Source organism: Schistocerca cancellata, chromosome 1 (assembly GCF_023864275.1).
Source record: "Schistocerca cancellata isolate TAMUIC-IGC-003103 chromosome 1, iqSchCanc2.1, whole genome shotgun sequence".
In the NCBI taxonomy this organism is placed as follows: domain Eukaryota; kingdom Metazoa; phylum Arthropoda; class Insecta; order Orthoptera; family Acrididae; genus Schistocerca; species Schistocerca cancellata.
The window spans coordinates 759928844-759951286 of NC_064626.1; positions in this window are offsets into that span (position 1 = coordinate 759928844).

The window sequence follows — 22443 nt, forward strand, 5'->3', positions numbered from 1 at the left end:
TAAAGTTAAATTCCAATTAATCATTCTGTTATTCTCTCAATTAGACCGTGTGAACGTATTAAAATCCATACAGCCGTTGTATTCTCGAATGAGAGGTGTTTAATCACGAAATTTCTGATATACATATAATGGTTCATTCAACGAATTCGACTGGTTCATTGATGCAAACGGGTATCCATGAATGGACCTCTATGGAAATAGTTCAGCTTTTGTTCCTTGGTGGTGTTAAATATATTACATACTGCAATGTAGGTTACCTGAAGCACCCAACATTCAGTTTCACAACATTTAAACATTGGATTTTCATCATCTCAGGGTGGAAACCTTACCCTATGTGCCTGATATCCAGAAGCTCACTCTAACATGCTCAAAGAAATCAGAAAAAATTAAGCTCAGGAATTTTCACAGTAGTGTTGGTTACGAAGAAGCTCAAGCATCATAATGATAAGCTAAAAGCTAGCTAGCACTATGGCAATGCCGGCGGGTTGTACAGACGGCCCTACAATAATTCCTCCGTAGCAGTTACCATTTTGAATCTAACAGTCACACTGATATAAGACCACGAAAGCTAACTAGCACATTTGTGCTGATAGTTTTATTTTACTAACCGAGAAGTCCCACATGTAAACTTTCTTGCGTTTAGTGAATCCAGTTGACATCACGTGTCCGCGATCATTTTTGTATCACTATACTCATAATTTTCAGTCTTCTTTACACCGTGTCATAAACAGACCACAAGATTACCGATTTCGGCATAAGTTATCACCAGATCTGTTATACAAAACGAAAATCTTATTATATTATTTCATTTTGTTTAACAGAATCTGATGATAACTTCGACCTAATCTGGTGATAATGTGGGTTATTTGTGTCAACGTGCGACGTATTATTGAGTCCACCGTTGAGACGTCAACGGAAGCGATTTGCAGTACAAATAAAGCTAGTCCTGTATGGTGCGATAGTGAATGCCATGAAGAAATCAGCTAACATAAAGAAGACACATAAGATGGTGGTAATGCAGCAAAACTACATGACCTTACAGAAAGTACAAGCGCATACTAAGAGGATGTTGAAAATAAGGCGAGTTCGAACAATTTCAGTTCTGCAATATCAGATGTGTTTACCGAATTGAACAGCTTCAAGAAAACTTCGACATCTCACTGTTGCTGCAGATTGCTGGAACTTGACTTACAGAATAGACGCCAGAGAAGCAGATACTACCCACAGCTGAACGTCTTTCATGTTCACAGGATACGGTTCATTACAACAGTCTTCCGCAGCTATTGCCAATCGCAACGGACGAGCCTCAGAGAGTTTTGCCTTATACAACATTCACTAAAACATGCTTTCAAGTCCGCCAGAAGAAAGAAAGGAAATTTACAACGCATTTTTTTACAAAATGTAGATTGAACACAATGATTTTAAGCCTCGAAAAGAGGCAGAACCTTTGCTGAAACCCAAAGTGATTCGGTGGCATCATAAAATTCTGTGACATTACTACAGTCAGCAAAAATTCCTAAAATTCTAGAAATGTATCTGTCCCTAAGCAGTGCAGGCAGTTAAGTTGCCTTGCCAGTGATGCCCACGAAAGTAAATGAACAAAAATGGAATACGCCTTTGCGAAACGCTAGTTACTTTTTCTCTCTGTTGACTACTTCTTGCCCTACGCGAAAGATATACAATAGGACCAGGGTAAGGGATTACCGCAAGATTTAATTTTGGCGCCCCTCTCGTTAAACATTTCCGCTGCCGATCTATATAGTATACTCTCGTAGAACGTGGAAATTCTGAAATGTCGAGACGATGTTAGTATTCAGGTGGAGACTAGATCTCCAGAAGGCTGCGGAACGCAATCGTCTCCCGCAATGCTCACGCTCAAAAAATGACTTACAAAAAATTACTTGCAAATATTAACTGAAAACTTCTCTCACTAATGTGCACTACTTCCCCGTGAAGACACTTTTGAAATATCCGTGAATTAGCCTGGACGGATCACAGTTGTTTAGAAATATGAGGCGGCTGTCTTCGTAATCAGGGCCATGACGGGGTTTTGGTACAGACTGAACGTCCGCAGAGATTCAGCACTTAATCGGCTACGGCCATTGATGAATTATGGGTCTTGCAACAATTACCGTGGAAAAATCAAAAAATATTGATAAAAAGAGCTGAGAAAATGTTTGGACGCAAAGTGTTCCTTCGAAAGAATGCTCTGCTGGAAGAAGCAAATGAGTTTCCAGCTGATCTATGCCTGCCGTACCTCAGTGCTAAATTTCTTTCTAACAGTTGTAGTAGTTGAGAAATATGTGGCGACAGTTTTAATTGATCTTACGTCCCTGAAATCAACTTAGATGGAAACCCTTATGGTTCGATGTTTTAATGGCTTCTATAAATGAAATTTCCAATAAGATAATTAAAATTGTAATTACAATATATTCATCGTAGTAAAAAACATAATGAAACAACTATGGAATTTTTTTTTTACTTCCTGATCAACAAGTTTCGGTAGAAAACGCCTTTTTTCATTTAAATGTCTCATTTATAATTCTCTGGAGTTTTATTGAATTTCTGCATGTTCTTCTGATACCAATATCGTAGCTGCAGAGGTCAACCTCTGAGCAGATTATTCCAAAAATAATTACGAAAATGGATCCTTCAGTATCGCCGTGAGGGACAGAAACTGGACTCCAGTTCCTAATTAACTGTATTTTGAACTATCTACCATCTATAAAAAGCAGTATTGAAACGTCCCCTTAGAACAATTTATATACGACTGTGCTTAAACTGACACACAATATTTTTTAGCGCAACGCAATCTGACTTTCAGAAATCCCTACAAAGGAATGGCCCTGACTAACATTAACCTGTACCTTTCACAAATCACTTACCTCACAAAAATCTTCGTTACTCAAGCTACTGCAATACAGCGAGCGCCACTACTGCCAGCTAAATAAAAGATTCAAACTACAGAAGGCACTAACTACTGATAGGCATAGTTAGCAAATGAAAGATTTTAATAGAGAACAAACAATGTATTTACCTTAATAGTGTTGAAAAATCATAATATACATAGCAGTTCATAATATCCAGTATAACAAATTTCAAAACTCCGCCATTTCTCTCCCCACATCCACCACTGCTGGCGGCTCACCTCCAACTGCGCAACACTATGCGCTGTTCACATCCAGCTGCCGCTGCCCAACACTACAATGGCAGACAACAACGCAAACTAGCCACAGACTGCACACAGCACAGCCAGTGATTTTCATATAGAGCGCTACGTAACGTTGCCAATAAGAAAACATAAACAGCTTACTTAAATAAAGAAAACATAAACAGCCTGCTAACATAGCCCCCATGCTCCCCACAAAAAATTTTACAAATTGTTGTGGGCAGTGGCCAATAATGATTTGATAAAATTTTTCATAATTACAATAACAAAGATGTCAAACGCACACACTTATTTATACAATGTTGGTCAAAAGCTAAAATTTTCTCACAGTCCATAAAGACAGTCCAGATTGTTCATCACAGTAAAATTTCAGTGGTTTTTTTCTTCAAAGTCTGAGCAGTAAAAGACAATGCACACGGAAGTAGTGGATTTCCATGCAGTCTTGAAGAAGTAGTGTTGTCCTTCCAACTGAAAGACAGTGCTGACTCTTGACATGCTGACAGGTAATGGGTCACAACAGAGCAAACCCACAGCAGAGTCATTCAACGTTTTGAAGAAGATTGGTAGGTAGGTCATCACAGAGCAGACCCACTGTAGTCCTGGTAGAGAGTATGGTATTGGTGGGCCACCAGAGGTGCAGGCCCACTGTAGTCCTGGTAGAGATTGTGGTATTGGTAGGCCACCAGAGGTGCAGACCCACTGCAGTCCTCATAGAAAGTGTGGACAGGCCCACTGTAGTCCTGGTAGAGATGGCCAGCAGCCATCTGTTTTGACTGTGCGGGTGCATAATCACCATCGAAGAGTCTTGCGGAGAATATAGCAAGTCCATAATCACCACTTGTGCACTCACAAAGTTTTTTGGAATTGTCCTTAGAACCAGCAATGCTGTTATCCAGTCCCTTGCTGAATTATTAACACACGTGCAAACATTAACAGTCCCAACTTCTCACATATTGTCCATATAGTATGACCAACAGAAACGTGTGCAGTGAAATGGAATGCATTCAACAAGGAAATGTCAATAGTGAGGATAATGGCCTCCCCTTTCTTTTTTTCTGCCTGTGGCTCTGACGAGGCAATCACTAATGACTTGTTCTCCCGGCGTCTGACACAGCTGGGTGCCCACGACGCATTACGTGCAGGTGGTCACTTAACTTTCTTACGGAAATATTTACGACAGCAGATTCCGCTACAGTGACAGTCTCATATACAAAATTTCACGGGTCGAGAATTTGCGTTGCAAATGTGTAGAAACAAAATCTTATGAATATAACAGTGTCCAAAAAATTTTCGCCAGCATTGTGATACATTCACGCATTTACACACATTTCATAACTCTTAAAGTACGATTCTTGGTTTCCAACACCCTTTTCATAAATCAGAGTCCCTAATCACTGCACACATTTCTGTTGGTCATAGTATATGGACAATATGTGAGAAGTAGGGAGTGATAGTGTTTGCACGTGTGTTAATAATTCAGCAAGGGACTGGATAACAGCATTTCTGGTTCTAAGGACAATTCCAAAAAACTTTGTGAGTGCACAGGTGGTGATTATGGACTTGCTATATTATCCGCAAGACTCTTCAATGGTGATTGTGCACCTGCACAGTCGCAGCAGATGTCTGCTGGCCATCTCTACAAGGACTACAGTGGGCCTGCATCTTTGATGACCCACCAATACCACAATCTCTACCGGGACTACAGTGGGCCTGTCCATTATTTCTACAAGGACTACAGTGGGTCTGCACCTCTGGTGGCCCACCAATACCACAATCTCTACCAGGACTACAGTGGGTCTACTCTGTGATGACCTACCTACCAATATTCATCAACTTCGAATGACTGTGCTGTGGGTTTGCTCTGTTGTGACCTATTACCTGTCTGCATGTCAAGAGTCAGCACTGTCTTTCCGTTGGAAGGACAACACTACTTCTTCAAGACTGCATGGAAATCCACTACTTCTGTGTACATTGTCTTTTACTACTCCGCCATATGAAACGTCCCCTTAGAACAATTTATATACGACTGTGCTTAAACTGACACACAATATTTTTTAGCACAACGCAATCTGACTTTCAGAAATCCCTACAAAGGAATGGCCCTGACTAACATTAACCTGTACCTTTCACAAATCACTTACCTCACAAAAATCTTCGTTACTCAAGCTACTGCAATACAGCGAGCGCCACTACTGCCAGCTAAATAAAAGATTCAAACTACAGAAGGCACTAACTACTGATAGGCATAGTTAGCAAATGAAAGATTTTAATAGAGAACAAACAATGTATTTACCTTAATAGTGTTGAAAAATCATAATATACATAGCAGTTCATAATATCCAGTATAACAAATTTCAAAACTCCGCCATTTCTCTCCCCACATCCACCACTGCTGGCGGCTCACCTCCAACTGCGCAACGCTATGCGCTGTTCACATCCAGCTGCCGCTGCCCAACACTACAATGGCAGACAACAATGCAAACTAGCCACAGACTGCACACAGCACAGCCAGTGATTTTCATATAGAGCGCTACGTAACGTTGCCAATAAGAAAACATAAACAGCCTACTTACATAAAGAAAACATAAACAGCCTACTTACAGTATCTCACGAACTTCATCATTGTTTTCACTCTCCTACCTTCGAAGAAATGGAGGCTACGTTATATAACGAGCCCATGTATCATATCCCTGCGTACGCCAGTTAGTCAAGTAATTTTAAGTGAACGACTGAAGAATTTAAAATCAACTATAGGCTGTAGCTTTCGCTACATAAGTTATGACTGAAACCTTGTGATTCAAAACGGACGACGCAGAGTCAAAGGAATAGTTAGTGTTTAACGTTCAACCGACATCAGTAGCTTTGCAGACACAGCAACAGTTATTTTTTCCATTCTGGGTCACCAGTCTTTTGAGTGGGATCATGTGACACACCGTGATTTCCTCTCCTGTGTCAATTTCTTCATTTCACTTTAGCACTACACCCAACGTCACCAGTATTATTTGTGTATATATTCCAATCTCTGTCTTCCTCTATAATGTTTGCCCGCTACATCTCCTCCTGCTAACATAAAAGTTAGTCCCTGATATCTTAACATATGTCTCATCACGCTGTTCCTGTTAAACCTTTGTTGTTGTTGTTGTTGTTGTTGTTGTAGTCTTCAGTCCTGAGACTGGTTTGATGCAGCTCTCCAGGCTACTCTATCCTGTGCAAGCTTCTTCATCTCCCAGTACCAACTGCAACCTACATCCTTCTGAATCTGTTTAGTGTATTCATCTCTTGGTCTCCCTCTACGATTTTTACTCTCTACGCTTCCCTCCAATACAAAATTGGTGATCCCTTGATGCCTCAGAACATGTCCTACCAACCGATCCCTTCTTCTAGTCAAGTTGTGCCACAAACTTCTTTTCTCCCCAATCCTATTCAATACCTCCTCATTAGTTACGTGATCTACCCATCTAATCTTCAGCATTCTTCTGTAGCACCACATTTCGAAAACTTCTATTCTCTTCTTATCCGAAGAAGTTATCGTCCATGTCTCACTTCCATACATGGCTACGCTCCATACAAATACTTTCAGAAACGACTTCCTGACACATCTATACTCGATGTTAACAAATTTCTCTTCTTCAGAAACGCTTTCCTTGCCATTGCCAGTCTACATTTTATATCTTCCTTTACAAATGCTAATAATTCTTTTCTTATATATGTTTCAGATTGCGTGAACTAAACGATGTTTGATACGTCCGATTATACTACTGAAGAACGTGCTATTGCAAGCTACTGGATGCAGAGAACAATCAAACAAGAAAGGCAATGGCAGAAGTTCGTGTTGACTTTCGGACACCGATTCAATGAGGTCCTCCTCCGCAACAAACATTTTTTCGATGGGAACATAACCTCTTCTACTCATGATCACGAAAAGAAACGTGTAGATTCGCCGCGGAGTCCGTGGAGAGATCGTCAAAGAATTCGACGTGTGAAAGAACTACGGAACTGGGTACACCCTGGGCAATTATGTAGAACCACCTGAAACAAAAGTTAGGCCTGCGTCCATTTCGCCCTACATCGGTTCAAGAATTCTCGGATGCTGATACGAGCCAGAGAATTGGCATGTGTGGCACGTCTTCAGACGTTCAACACAGAAGTTCTCCATCATGAAATGTGGTCTTTCGGCCCAAGGAGAAACCACACTTTTCTGAAAAGTTGGAAGGTAGTCCTCCGCATGTGGTGATACGAGTAGCCTTGCACAGCAGACGCTTGTTTGGGCCGTTCTTTTCGACGATGTTGTGAGTCACTTGAATATGTTGCAGAACTGGTGTATTCCACTCTTGGAGCAGCACGGAATTAGGAGACATAGATATGTTGGTTTCAACATGGAGCACCTGCCTGTTATGCCATCGCAGGACGTGAATACTTAATGAAGCTTCCCCTGGGCGTCGGTTTTAAGGTTCTCCTGCGCTGCCGACACCATTTGCTTGGCCACGACAAAGCTCACACCTCAGCACATGTGGTAATTCGAGAGAGGAGCTTATAAAGCGAATCGTTTTACAGAAACGACAGGGTACCACTGACGACCTGAAAGATGTTGAGACAAGCAATGCTCCGAAAAAAGTCTTATAGAACTTGACGGCGTATTATTCTTTGCCCTGAGAATGACGGTGCACAGGCTGATCCTTTGGACGAGTAGTGGTTCATATCTCAAGGAAACTTTTCTAAAGAATTGTTGTTCATGTTATTTATTTATGTTTAAGGGTTCATGCTGGTGATTGTAGGGGTAACGGGATTTTGTGGCCTCCATGTAGTTACTATTTTCCGCATATTCCTTTCCTCATTGATTCTGCGGAGAACATATTAATTTTTTATGAGTCCACTCGATTTTCACGTTTTAAAAGTTTGATTCTCTTCTCGCTGTGCTTCACATTAGCAGCCTTCTTTTGCCGAGTGTTGATCTCTTCGCTAGTCTGCCTCTCCTAGTACGTCCGTCATACGTCGTTTTTCTTTCAAGATTGCAGAATTTCTTCACATCGTTTACTATGTGTTTCCCAATTTTTATGTTAAAGTGGTGTGAAATAACATTTCTGTTGCTTCTCAATACTTCTGTCTCTTCTTGGTTTACTCGCAATCCATTCAGGAGGCAGCTTATTACATTCAGTAGGTCCTGTAATTTTTCTTCAGTTTCACAGAGGATAGTAATGTCATCAGCGAATCTCATCACTGACAGTCTTTCGCCCTGAATTTTAATCCCACTTCTGAACTTTTATTTCCCTCGTTTCTTCTTCGATACACACAGATGGAACAGTAGAGGAGAAATACTACATCCCTGCCTTATGCCCGTTCGATCCGAGAACTTCTGTTCATCTTCTATGCTTATAGTTTCCTTGCGGATCTTGTACACATTATCACCCGCCTTTCCCTATAAATATTTTTCTGTGGATTTCAAAAATCTTGCATCAGTTTTATTGTCATATCCTTTTTCTATATCGATAAATTCTATTTGAGTGTCTGAAATTTCCTTTAGTCTTGCTTCCATCATCATCATCATTACCCCTCGACTTGCAATAGCTCAGAGTGGAAGAAACCAGTAATGTCCTGTTGTGGAGCTGCCGTGTTATTCGCCTAAAGTGATTTAGAGAAGCTACGCAGAGCCAATCTGGATGACTTGGCCATACTTTAGTTCCTTTTCCTCCCGTATCCGGGACCAGAGTTTCAAGCACTGCGGTCCGTCTTTTGATACCGAAGCACTGCAATCACATTAGAAACATATTTTGAAGATTGTACGAGAGAAATAAAGTAGAAACAGTCTAAATGGAGATTTGGTTATGTAACACACAGGAAATAAAATTATAATAATGGTAATAATACAGTTGTTGATGGTATTGAGACAGCAACCAGCCACAAATTTAAGTTCCTTTATTCAGAAGGTCCGGTTGCGGTCAGACGGCTTTCATGCTTTCATTACAACATATGGTGCGTTTTTTACTGATTAGTTGTCATAAAATATAAATAATACATAATTATAAGCACGCCACACAGATGTTTGCGTTACAGATTTGCATTGGGATGTGACTCTAGTGAAGTGTCGGTTTGGAGTACTTGTTTTCATAGTTCTCATGCAGCAGACGGCGTTCGTAGTTTTTGCGACATTTCCACCATTGTACAGATAAAGTTCTATATTTGAGCGCTTCAGATTTGTCACTGAATACAGTTCCACCATATTCCTACCGTTGTACACGTAAATTTGTATCACTGAGCACTTCATATTAGTCACAGAACAGATTTCTAACATGCACCGCATGTTTTGATAGATACAAAGTGTTTACAAACATATGAGTGTCAAAGATGCTATGATATATCGTATCATTATAAAGATGCTCCATGTTTGGAAAAAGATCATATATTCACATATGTAACTGAAACGCCTTTTACACCAGTACAGAGACATTGATTTTGTTAATGAGTGAATACTGCTACACTTATTATAAAGATGATTTATGGCAAAGTTTTTATTTTAAATTATATATATATATATATATATATATATATATATATATATATATATGGCTAAGACAGTACATTATTTATTTTCGTTTAGCATTATGAGAACTGCAGTAACATATAAATTTGCTACTTGGTCTGCAGATATGTATAAGAATACTATTTGCCTTGGAGAGTGGAAAATAATTTTTGGAAATTTTTCAGGAAAGGGGTGTTAGCCATCTCAGTTTGTTCATTAAGATATAGTCTGGGGTGCTGTTTGTGTGTGTGTGTGTGTGTGTGTGTGTGTGTGTGTGTGTGTGTGTGTGTGTGTGTGGGTGGGTGTGTATTTCTATTTCTTCCAGTATATTCATAGAGGCTCTCAATGTTTCTCACTGAATGGTTTTCTTCAGAAATATGGGCTGCAAATGCAGATTTGTTAAAGTTGCCAAGCCTTAAAGCATCGATGTGTTCTTTGTATCTAATTTCAAAACTTCTGCTTGTTTGTCCAATGTAGAATTTTGGACATGCATCACATTTGAGCTTTTATAGCCCTGACTTACTGTACGGGCTCTTGGAGGTGTTTACATCATGGATTACTTTTTGTTGTAATTTATTATTTGTGGAAACGCCGATTGTGATATTTTTCATTTTAAATAAGTTTGCTATTTGGTATGATAGTGGGCCTATGTATGGGAGGGCAGCATATTTAGGTTTGCCCTCTGAGGCACACGGATTTTGTTTGGAGTGCATGTTGTGTGGATTGCTGTTAAGTGGATCTGTGGTTTTTGTTTGCATTTTGCTGTGGAGTTTTTCTGTTATTATTGGTTTTTATCTATTATTATGAGCAACTGTTTTAATTATAGTGATTCCATTTTGTTGGTATGTGTCACTCATTGGTACTTTTTTAATAGGCTCTGAAATATGCCATGTGTGTGACGTGCTTATAATTATGTATTATTTATATTTTAGGACAACTAATCAGTAAAAAATGCACCACACGTTGTAATGAAAGCCTTCTGACGATGAATTGTAATGATTCCAAACCGGTAACGGTACCTTCTGAATAAAGGAACTTAAAATAAATTTGTGGCTGGTTGCTGTCTCAACGCCATCAACATTTGTCTTCGAATAACAGCCACGGTCTCCAACCATGTCATCATATGACAAAACTGCATACATACAATTTCCATCGAAAATATTGATGCACAGATGTCACTTTAAAGAATGAGAGAGATTCAAATGCGAATAAGGGCACAAGTCAGTCGCAGAATATATATGTAATGCAGTTATAAGAATCCCTATAATTGGCAACATAGCGATAACATGCCATTACTAGAAGAGTCATATAGGCCTACCTATGTCAGAGCTCACGTAGCAATCGACGCTTGTATTTACACTGCAGAAACAAAACTGAATCCGCTTAGAACTAGCGCAGACAGCGAGAATGGTAATTTCTAAGAATTCCTACCGAAGCCGCTGGGTCCAAACGAAACATATCGAACGAGCGATGGTAAATCGATCATTCGACTCTGGCGGGCGTTTTGAGTATGTTTACGTTGGTCACTACAGCAACGACAAAAGAAGAGCGTTACAAAAATACCTATAATTGCAAAGGAGACGACTTCCCTTACTCGACGTCGGTGTTGTCGTTCTGTGAAAGTCCATTATGGTGATCAGGATGGATAATTTGTAAGAGTCGAACCATGTATTCTTCCTGATACTCGTGCGCTTTCCGCACTGTCCGCAATTAAATTGTAACGGTATTTCAGCATCTAAACTGTTCTTACGGAGTTTTACACACGTCACACCACCACAGTCTACACAGTCCCTTCTTTCCTTGCCTGGTAGTACTCCATATTTGCTACAAAAAGTCGAACAATTTTCTAAGCTGCATGAACATGGAGTCAGATTCTTCCATGTGAGAGAATCCGCCGAAGAAACGTCAAGAACACCAGACATCCCACTCAGTAACGACATAAATCGTCTGGGTTTCCCTAGCAACTCACAAATAATTCGCGGAGGTATGTAATTTAGAGCAAGTAAGGGAACGACGGAAAACAGATCAAAATGACGATCACAAATAATTGATCACAAAGCCCGCCACCGGGGTCGCATGATCGATTTACCTTCGCACGTTCGATATGTATCGTTTGGACCCAGCGACTTCGATAGGTAATAATTCGTGGAAATTACCGCAAGAATATTCGTCATCGAAGGCCTGTAGTGCTTGGAATATACATCTGAAAATGTGAGAATTTGCATCTATGCCTTGATTGTGTACATATCTACATATCTTTCGCGTTGGTATGGACGCTGTTATTCTTTATTCTGTGGACTGTGTAATACAATAGTTCGTTTAACTGCATTTAACGTGTTAATGTATACAATAAATCCTACAGTTCCAATCACATTCCGACAGCAAGTTACTCTACTGAGAAGTTTGGGCCCAGACTGCATAATACGACGTAACATAAAAAAAAAAACAGATCATTGGCTAGCGGAAACTAGCAGCAGCGCGCGGCAATTTGGAACCACGTAATAGCTAATTCACTGGGTTCTGTAAATACAAATTCACTGCCTCCGACTGAGAAACTGATGCTAACAGAAAACTATAGAACGTGGCAGTTCGCTGTACGAACAAATGTGGGATTGCATCAGAGGCGAAATAACGGATGTAACTAAAGTTTGCATGGCGAGAGCCAAAAATTATACTCACCATCCATCCGTCGATATATTTTCATTTGCAGGATACGTCTGCAGCTAAACAGAGAGAAGCTAAAGCAAATGTACGAAGTTTCTGGCCTCTTCCGACGAATCGGTTTACTGAAGACACTGCTGACAACCAGACTACAAAATTATTCGTCAGTCGAAGAATACGCGTCAAATATATTTGCCGCGTCACAAAAATACATAGCTTGAGATTTGAAGTTAAAGAAGAAAGGATTGGATGTGTTCTACTTGCAGGTCTACCAGACGAATATAAATCTATGATTATGAGTTTAGAAAATTCAGACTTGCCAATCACAGGAGACGCCATAAAAAGTAAATTACTGCGAGAAATATACGACGACGCCTGTAATAAACCATCGACAAGCGTTGCTGCTCTGAGTCATCAAGACAAAGAGTGACGTTACGTTCTGAAAAGGTACAAGGTGCCATAACTGCAACAAGTACGGACATCTGACAAAAACCAGTCGCCACGACAGCAAAAACGATGCAAAAACTTCGGCGAAGACAACGAGCTGCCAGACGTTCTTTTCAAACTCAGGTGCATGTAAAGATGCACGGACACAATGGTATGAGAACTCAGGTGCGTCAGCGCATATGTGTAAATATCCGTGTGACGAAAACAATTGTAAAACAGTGATAAGCTCGCAGTTCGTAATAGCAAATAATGATAACTTACCCGTGAAAGGCATAGGATCTTCATTTGTAGATGTTCTCACGGGCAACAAACAATGCTGTTATATTTATGGTTGCTAGTGCGTCAGTAGCAAATGATCTAATTTTTGAGGCAAAATAGTATTAGTCAAATAGCGCAGACTTGTGGCATAAAAGACTAGGTCATATCCATTCTGAAGGTATGCGTGCACCTCGCAAAGACTTGGCTAGTCGAATTTCATTTGAGGGAGCAGTTAATACTCCTTATGCCATTTGCTTAGAGGGCAAACAAACGAGGCTTCCTTTTTCACGATCTGGTTCAAGAGCCACGGAAATTCTCGAGCTAGTTCATTCAGATTTGTGCGGGCCGATGCAAACTTTATCAATTTGAGCAGCCAAACACTTCCTTACTTTAACTGACGCCCATTCTAGGAAAGTATTAGTATATACTCCAGAAATAAAAAATCAAGCAGCACAGCTGATTCGAGACTTTAAAAGTCTAGTTAAAAGAAAACTGGAAAAATTATGTGCACTCTACACACAGATATTGGCACAGAATATGTAAACGATAAACTTTTTCCGTCAACTATGGTTCCAGCATCTAACTGCAGCGACACATACGCCAGAACGGAATAGCTAAGCGTTATAACCGTACAATAATAGAAAAAGCAAGAAGCCTGCTCTTTGAAACAAATTTGCCAAATAAATTCTGGGCGGAAGCAGTCTCTGCTGTAGTCTATTTAACAGGTTTCCGACACAGGCACTAAAAAGCATGGCTCCAGAGGAAGTTTGGACAAACAAGAAGCTGCATCTTCGACATCTCAAAATATTTGGAAGCAAGGCTTATTTTCACACTCCGTGAACTAACCGACGAATATAGGGCAAAAAATATGTATCTTGTAGGATACTGTGAAGAGTTAAAGGCATACAGGCTGTCTGAACCTAACTGCCAGAGATCATAAAAACGGGGGACGTCATTTTTGACGAAGGTACTTCTGAATAGTATAAAGGAGAAACTGAGCCTCAGGAACCAAGTCGATTGTTTCTCCGATTGAGAGTAAGCAAAATTAAATAACGACTGAAGTCGAACAATTTGAACCTGAACCTGAGACTATCACATCAAGTAGCAGCTCGAGGAATACTAACTGCAATGTGGAACCAAGACTGGATAATGCAAACAATGATAATGAACAGCCAACCGCAGCAACTTGAGTCAATACGAAAGTCATCCAGAACTCCGAACCCAAAGAAATACATTGAAGCGCCAAAGAAACTGATATAAGCATGCATATTCAAATACAGAGATATTTAAACAGGCAGAATAAGGCGCTGCAGCCGGCAACGCCTATATACCTGTAAGACAACAAATGCCAGGCGCAGTTGTTAGATCGGTTACTGCTGCTAGAACGGCAGGTTATCAAGATTTAAGTAGTTTGAACGTGGTGTTATAGTCGGCGCACGAGCGATGGGTCACAGCATCTCCGAGGTACCGATGAAAAGGGGATTTTTCCGGACGACCATATCACGAGTGTACCGTGAATATCAGGAAACCGCTAAAACATCAAATCTCCGATATCGCTGCGGCCGGAAAAAAATCCTGCAAGAACGGCACCAACGACGACTGAAGAGATTCGTTCAACGTGACAAAAGTTCAACCCTTCCGCAAATTGCCGCAGGTTTCAATGCTGGGCCATCAACAAGTGCCAGCGTGCGAACCATTCAACGAAACATCGATATGGGCTTTCGTAGCTGACGGCCGACTCGTATACCCTTGATGACTACACGACACAAAGCTTTACGCCTCGCCTGGGCTTGTCAACACCGGAATTGGACTGTTGATGATTGGAAACATGTTGCTTAGTCGGACGAGTCTCGTTTCAAATTGTATCGAGCGGATGGATGTGTACGGGTATGGAGACAACTTCATAAATCCATGGACCCCGCATGTCAGCAGGGGTCTATTCAAGCCGGTGGAGTCTCTGTAATTGTGTGGGACGTGTGCAGTTGGAGTGATATGGGGCCCATGATACGTCTAGATACGACTCTGACAAGTGACACGTACGTAAGCATCCTGTCTAACCACCTGCATCCATTCATGTCCATTGTGCATTACGCTGGACTTGGGCAATTCCAGCAGGACAATGCGAAATCCCAAACGTCCAAAATTGCTCCAGAGTGGCTCCAGGAACATTCTCCTGAGTTTAAACACTTCCTCTGGCCACCAAACTCCCGGGAGAGTAACATTATTGAGCATACCTTGGATGCCTTGCAACGTGCTTTTCAGAAGAGATCTACACCCCCCTCGTACTCTTACGGATTTATGGACAGCCATGCAGGATTCATAGTGCCAGTTCCCTCCAGCACTACTTGAGACATTAGTCGAGTCCATATCATGTCTTGTTGCGGCACTTCTGCGTGCTCGTGGGGTTCCTATATGATGTCAGGTAGGTGTATCAGTTTCTTTGGCTCTTCAGTGTATATGACTTTGTAATTTATCAGTCTAAACAGTCATCCGCACTATCTTTTATCACTGGAAGAAGCGATGATGTAAGACAAAGCTGAAAACTGGCTGAGGGTATTATAGGAAGCATTACAGTCGCACAAAGAGAACGACACATGGGAGTATGCTGTTTCACCTTCAGATAACAAACAAATAAATGCGAGACGAGTGTTTAAAACAACGAAAGATTTGAAACGCCACATTGTACGCTATAAAGCACGCTAGTCATAAAGGGTTGTGCTCAGAGCAAGGCCTGAATTATGATGAAACATATGCACCAGATGTAACTCATTAAGATATTTATTTGCTACGGCTGCTAAACATGATCTTGACGCTGATCATCTAGATGTTGTCGCGGTTTTCTTACAAGGTGACTTACACGAAGACGTTTATGTGGAAGTTCCAGAAGTAAAGCCTGTTACAAAGACGGTGAACGGTACTGGTATTAAGACAAAAAAAAGGCACTATACTGATTAAAGCAAGGTGGTCGCTGCTGAAACTTGAAATTAGACAGTACATTGTTGAATCTAAACTTCAAGAGATTAACAGCTGACCCTTGAGTTTATTACAAAAACCAAGATTCAGACACTTTAATAGTTACTGTTTGTGTGGATGATATACTAATTTTCAGTAACTGTTCACAAGAGAAAGAAGTTATCAAAAACAGTTCAAGAGAAAAATTTCAACTTAAAGATCTTGGCGAAGCTACAAATTGTTTAGTTATCCGAATTACTTGGAACCTCAGAGCAGGTTATCCATGGATAGATTAGACACACTATGTGGAGCAAATTCTCAACAGATTTCATACGCCACTGCACAGTAGCCACATGCTCGCTCATGACATGAGTCCAAAAACAGAACAGGAGGAAGAAGCTATGAAGAACATATCCTATCGTGAAGCAATAGGAAGTTTAACGTGTGCTTAGTTAGGAACAAGGCTAGATATGGCTTATTCGATAGACATTGTCAGAAGTTTTTATAACAACCCAGGCATTCCACACTGTCAAGCAGTCGAAAGAATCTTTAGATATCTGGAGGAAATGAAGCAATTGTTTTCTGAAGCAGAGGACTGCCGCATAGTAGGTTACTGTAATGCAGACTGGGCCTGAGATTCCGAAGACAGGAAGTCAACAACTGGATATCTGTTTACATCTCAAGGAACAGTAATATCCTGGCAAAGTAAGAAAGAGCTAACCGTAGCCTTACCTGTAACTGAGGCAGAATATATGGCCCTGACCTCAGCATGTCGGGTGGCTCTGTCGCTTCAAAGGTTAGACAGTGTAGTATCTCCAAACCCCAAGAAGCACCCTATCAAACCAACTACTATGTGACAACAAATCAGCAATTGACTTATCTAAGACTAGTGTCCACAAGAGTCGATCCAAACATATAGACACAAGACACTACTTTATAAGAGAAAAAATAGTCAGCCCAAGTCACTGTGGAGCACATACCTTCAGACCAAATGCTGCCAGACATGATGACAAAACCTACAGCAAAGACCCGCCATCATCTACTGCTACAGGAGTTTGTGCTGAAAATGTAGTTTTCTTAGCAAGATTCTAGTGGGGGTGTGAGAATTTAGAATCTTTGCGTTGACTGTGAAAGGTGGCTACACTGTGCCACAGCGCCAGAGATCGCGCCAGAGAGTTTTGTTCCGCCGCCTCCACTGGCAGTGATTCTTGAGAAGTTGTGGTAGGCGGTTCTTGCTAAGATGTAGTGGAGAGTTGTTGAGATGTGGTAGTAGTGAGTGTTTGTTCCATGTTTTATGCAGCTATTTGATGGGAGAGATAGCAGATGTTATTCTCATGGAGAGATTGTAATGATCAGAGTGTATTTCGTCAATGTATATGAAGGTAACAAAACACTATTTTCTTTTATTCTTTCAGTGTCCAGAATAATGTGTCATTACAGGTTCAGTCAACAAAGCATCTGGCGTGTGTTCTTGTATTAGAGTGGAATTCTGGTTTTCTTGCGCAATTATAGGATTTCTATTTTTCTTAATTACTTCAGTATAAATGATATTTAAAATTTCTTGTCTTAGTGAAGAAGAACCGTGCCAGATGTGTACGTTGAATCACACTTCCCCACACACAGAACAGTGATACTTGTGCTTTGTTGTTTCGTAGGTTTTATAGTTGCTGCGGACTTAATTAATTAATTGTGTTAACGGAAGTTTTCTTTCATTCTTTGTTGTTATTCCATGCAGTCAGATTGCGTACAAAAACTAGTCAGGGCCAGCCGTTTACGAAACAGCGTAATCGGATTTACAGCTACTAAAAATATTTGCATTATATATTTAAAAAAGCCCCCATGCACTTGGCGACCGCTGCTTCGGATCGTCCCTTGGAATCTTCTGATTGTAAAAATAGTAGACAGAAGAATTGTTGTAGTAATTTGTAGTTTAGTAATTGTAGTCTATATTGCATGTGTAGATTTGGTAATTGGCATTCTTCTAATGGTATTTTTCAAAATTTTTGTTGTTGTTGTCTTGTCTACGCGTTTGACAATTTAGTGCAATTATTTCAATTGTTCGATTAATCGTGTTTGAGGGAAACTTTTCATGTAAATGGTATTGTTGGAGATAAAGAGTCATTGTGTGTAATTTTCGTATAGTGACGAGTTTTGTACATTTAGTAAATGACTACGCGATCAATGAAAAAGGCAAAAATGATGAATAGTGAGAATGACGAAATTGTTAACATGGCGAACTCGCCAACACAGGACAACAGCGTGATGAATAATGAAGTTGAAAACAATTTAATAAGTCGGGAAAATAGCCCGGAACCAATTCAAAACTTTTCACAATTAGAAAATTTTCAGAATTCGAAATTAACGACAGAAGATTCTGGAATAGTATCGAACACAGATAGTCTTACAGCTATGACAAAGGAAGCTGGTTTTGCGGGAAACGTTATGGGCGAAAAGAATTTCGAACCAGTTACTATGGAGCGGTTGATGGGTGCAATATTAAATCTGGGATCACAGTTGGAATCTAAGTTTAAAACAGAGATGGGAACTTTGCGATCTGAAATTAAAACTGATATAGGAACAATTATAACCGAGATGAAAGCAGTGGGATCACAGTTACGATCTAAATTAGAAACTGATATGGGAACAATGGAAACACAGTTAGGCTCACGAACAGGGACATGTTTCAAAAACATGAAAGATGAATTAAAGAGGGAAGTTAGAGAGGAGGCGCAACCGATTTTGAATTCTCACAATAATAGATTAATTGCAGTAGAGATTAGACAAAGGGAACAGGATAGAGAACAGGAAGAAAGAGATCGTGTGGTAGTGCAGAAATTTTCAAAGTTGAATTTACAACGTGCGCACAATAAGGAGGAGATATTTGAGAGAATCAAGTAATCCGTACCAAATGACAGAATAAATAACCTAACACAACAATGTGAACAGTTAACTACCAAATGTGGTAATACTGAAACGTGAGTCGCGACACTTACGGAAGACGTAAATAAACAGAAAGAACAAATAGGTGATTTATCGGAAAGAGTTGAGGAGATTTCAGACAAATTAACAAATCTTAGTTTAAATGGGGACAGAGATTCAGATGATACAGCACCATTGCCATTTGCAGAAACCGAAGAGTACCAGAACATAAACAAGCATGTTGAAAATCAGGGAAAATTTAATGAACGCGTTAAAAGGGAAGTTGAGGCATTACGAAAGCAAGTCAAGCAAATTGAAGGCGAAATCGTAGGAAAAGACAGCAAAAGAAATTTGGAATCACAGATAGCAGAGGGGTTTGAAGAAAATAATTTGTTTCATTTACGGGATGCAACAAGAGAGCGCCAGGCGCGTGAATTTAACAATAATTGTCATTGGGACAGGGACAGGTGCGGCAGGTCTTTGTCGCCACGAGGCGAAAACTTTGACTATAAACACATTTGACTGTTCGGAAATTTAAGATCTTTCGCAACTCGAAGAATGACATACATCCATGTTCATGGTTAGCTCAATTTCTGTACGCACTTCCGCTAAATTTGCCACTAAGTCACAAACTGAAATTTATGTGCAGCTATTAATGTCCTCAGGGGATTCACTACGCTAAGTGAATATGTGCCGTAGCGTGCATAGGGCCCCGAGCTGTAGTAGTGCCATTTCCCTTTTAGTTTTCTGCACTGCTACCTACTCTTTTACTATTCTTTGCACCTATCGAAACAACTCTTCACTATCAATCTATCTAGAGAGCGTGTAAAAAATAACCGGATATGACTATTTTACCCAAAGGTGACTTCGGAAATTACCGTTTGGACTTACTGTATCTTCTGCAGCATTCATTCGTAGCTTAAATGAAATTTTACCTGTTTATCTCCGTGACAATATTACTTCATATGTTGACGATATTCTTATTGCTAAACGTTCTTGGAGTGAGCACAACAAAATTTTGGATTCATTATTACGTATTTTTGCACGAGTTGGCATTACAGTGAACTTGGAAAAATCTGAATTTGGTCGTTCTCAGGTGAATTTTCTCGGTCACATTATTTCTGCAGAAGGTATCCTTCCTGATCCAGAGAAACTAGACGCTATTCGTAATTATGCTGTTCCTACCATAAAATGTGAGGTTCGTAGTTTTCTTGATGTCTGTAATTTTCTTAGACGCTTTGTTAAATTGGACGATTTGGCCACACCTCGTTTTTGCGAACTATCTGGAAAGTTCTTTTTAAACGAAAATCGGTCGACAACTCTGTTTGGTTAGTTTGTATTCCTGATGAGTGGGTTAATAAATTGATTGGTACATGCATTTCAGTTATGCACACTTTGGTCCCAGAAAATGCTTTCATAAATTACGGGAAAATTGCTACTTCAGTAATATGGAAAAACGTATTCGATCTGTTCTGGCCAAATGCAAATTATGTCAAAAGGCTAAGCCACCAACAATTTCTCACAGAGCACCGTTGTTTCCTATCATTCCAGCGAAATTAAAGGAGATGGCTGCAGTTGATTTGTTCGGTCCAGTGGTTCGATCTACTAATGGTTTTGCGTACATTTTCGTAGCAGTGGAGTTGACATCAAAATATGTGTGTTTTACACCTTTACGCAAAGCAACAGCTTGTTCAGTATCTAACGCTTTCATCAAACATTTTCTTAAAGAAATTGGTCATGTTGATAACGTTATATCAGATAATGGATCACAGTTTCGTTCTAAAATTTGGCTTCGTACTCTACGTCGTCGTAAGATTAAACCAATTTTCGTTTCACTTTTTCACCCTCAATCTAACGCTTCAGAGAGATGGTTGAAGGAAATCAATAAATTGTGTCGACTTTATTGTCATCAGAATCACAGAACGTGGGATCAGTATCTTCATATTTTTCAAAACATTCTGAATGAACTCCCTAATGATTCAACTTCTTTACCGCCTATATTGATATTAAAAAACAAAGCACCGACAAATCGCATATCTGAAATCGTTCCTTTTCCGCCTACACGGAAACTGCGGCATTCTGAAGTTGTCAACCTGGCTCTACGAAATATTGCATCTGCGGCTGCTAGAAGAGAGAAATCAGCTAAGCATCCTGGTCGTTTAAAAATCTTGTCAGTTGGTCAAAAGGTGTTAATTAAGTCTCATCGTTTGTCCCACAAAGGAAAATGCTTGTGTCGGAAATTTTTTCTGCTTTATAACGGTCCATATAGAATTCGCAAAATTATTCATGATTACACTGTTGAAGTAGAAACTCTTAAATCTCGACGCACTAAGGGAATACATCATATATCAAACGTTAAAATTTTTGTGGAATGACATACTTTTGAGAAACTAACAGCTAGATGTAAACATGCAGAGTGTACAAGGATACCGTGCTGTGTTTTGGCGGCGGCACATACTCAAAGCAACAGTCAAGTCTGCGCGCCGCACAAGGCGCAAACAATTACTTCCTACGTCATGCGCCTACAGCTGATCGAGCGCTCAGTGCGAATGCACTGACAGCCGTAAACAAATACACAGTTTAATTTCTCCGACTAAATTCAGTATAAAGCTATAGTGACTTGATGAATTATGTTATTAACGTTCAGTATTTTTCAGGATACGGTTGTATAAAATATTTAAGAACTTCAGGCAAATTCTGTGCGTGTCCGACGTTAAGACGACTTGCTATCGAGAAAATTTCAGGAAGAATGTAATTTCCAAGAAGAAACTAATAAACTAAAAAAAAGGTAACTGTTAATTGAGTTCATTTTTCAGGTAACATATTTCCATTTAGGTACGTACTTTAGACGTAATTTGCTGCTCGCGATTACGTGATTCATACTTTGTGCTAATTTCATGTTCTATGAAATTACTTGTGAAGCGACGTGCTTGCGTACGTTAACTGATTTTGACAATGATTATTAATGAACTGGGTTGTAACTTGTGTATATTATGCATCGCTTGACTGCACTGCTTTTTCACTCATGTCATATTTTTTTTTATTATGTGCCTGCTGTGCTTATTTATTTAAATTATAATTGTCACCTGATTAATTGTGCTGATGCGGTTAGGTATGTAAGTTATACTTTGTGATTTATCTGCTTGCGCCTTCATGTTTATTTATTAAGATTACATATGAACATTTATTTGCTTACGCTGATACGATGCTAATGACCTGTTTATTATGTAAGATACATATTTGCTGCATTGCGTATGGATTGCATATTTATACATTTCTGTTTGTCGTCACAACTACTCTTTAATTTGGTATATAGCAATGCTGATGTACAGTGTACGAACATAGAGTTTAGGTTACACTACGGTATTAGTTACAGATTGTTCGCTTGGCAGAGCCTCGTTGTAAGAATTGTGCTGCATCCACTTGTTGACATTCTGTTCACTACTGGTATATTTACTCGCTATTTGCTTGTTTTGCTTACGCTCAGTGCTTTATATTTTAACATAAGAAAATGAACTGC